This window comes from Cebus imitator, unplaced genomic scaffold, assembly GCF_001604975.1.
Source record: "Cebus imitator isolate Cc_AM_T3 unplaced genomic scaffold, Cebus_imitator-1.0 Scaffold75, whole genome shotgun sequence".
Classification (NCBI taxonomy): Eukaryota; Metazoa; Chordata; class Mammalia; order Primates; family Cebidae; genus Cebus; species Cebus imitator.
Genome location: NW_016107390.1, coordinates 5,494,773 through 5,495,697, shown reverse-complemented (window position 1 = coordinate 5,495,697; position 925 = coordinate 5,494,773). Strand labels below are relative to the sequence as shown.

The window sequence follows — 925 nt, the reverse complement described above, 5'->3', positions numbered from 1 at the left end:
CCTGGATGGAAAAGGGTTTTTCTTCAGTCATTGACATCATGAGCATGTCCTGTTTGGCCTTGTCTGGTTCGCTGGGAGCCTCCAAGTTTCTCTCTATGACAAGGAAAGGTTTAGATGTAAAGAGGAGAGATTCAGAGATATATGTCCTATCTGCTCAGTTGGGGCCATCCCTATATAAATCTTCCCACTCATCACACATAGCCATTTGTGTGGAAGAGTATATTAAGGGGTAGAGAAATCTAAAGAAAAAATGAAACTCCTAAATATGATTCCTCCCACCTAGACTCAAGTGCAAATCCCAGGCAAGACTTTTCATGGTCTGATCTCAATAACCCTCCAACACTGCGTCTCATCCTCCACCACAAACCCCCAGCCCAGCTCCTCCCTGTCCCAGTAGCACCCGTTCCAATTTCCTTCTCCAAGCCTTGAGTTTTTATCCTTGCATCTGAAATGCTCTTGGTGTTTCCTTTCAATCTTGCATGGATCTTATTCCAGGGAATATCTTTTATCCTATAATATCTCTTGTAGTTACGGCATTGCCAGGTGCATTTATATTCAACTTTGAATGTGCTCATGGGCTTAGTAAATATGAATGGATTTGGCTTACTCTCAACCAACAATTAGTGAGAATTGTGCGCTATGCGAGGATGTGCCTGATCCAGCCTCTTCGCTCATTGGGAAGGTAAGAGTGGATCATTTCTTCTCTGTTTGTGTTCTCAATTGTGCTTCAGTTGGGTTATTTGTTTCCAAGCCTCAGGAGCTCTGTTAAAGCCAAGAACACAGCTGGGGATGTTCCTCTCCTGGGTGGAGAGCATTACAGAATGATTCAAATCATGGAGTAGCATGGACTGAAAACCATCCAAGGGTTGCCAGGCCACCTTTAAATCTCTCTCCTTTTTTTTTTTTTTTTTTTTTTTTTTTTTTT

At 42.4% G+C, this 925-nt stretch overlaps 1 pseudogene across 1 annotated transcript in view; it reads left to right on the top strand.

Moving 5' to 3' along the window:
- The first annotated feature begins 647 nt into the window (after positions 1-647).
- Positions 648-925, top strand: part of LOC108306882 — a 15,287-nt pseudogene continuing 15,009 nt past the window's right edge. The window contains exon 1 of the transcript XR_001826324.2: positions 648-682. The product of XR_001826324.2 is annotated as a heterogeneous nuclear ribonucleoprotein A1-like (transcript). The remainder of the gene's footprint in view (positions 683-925) is intronic.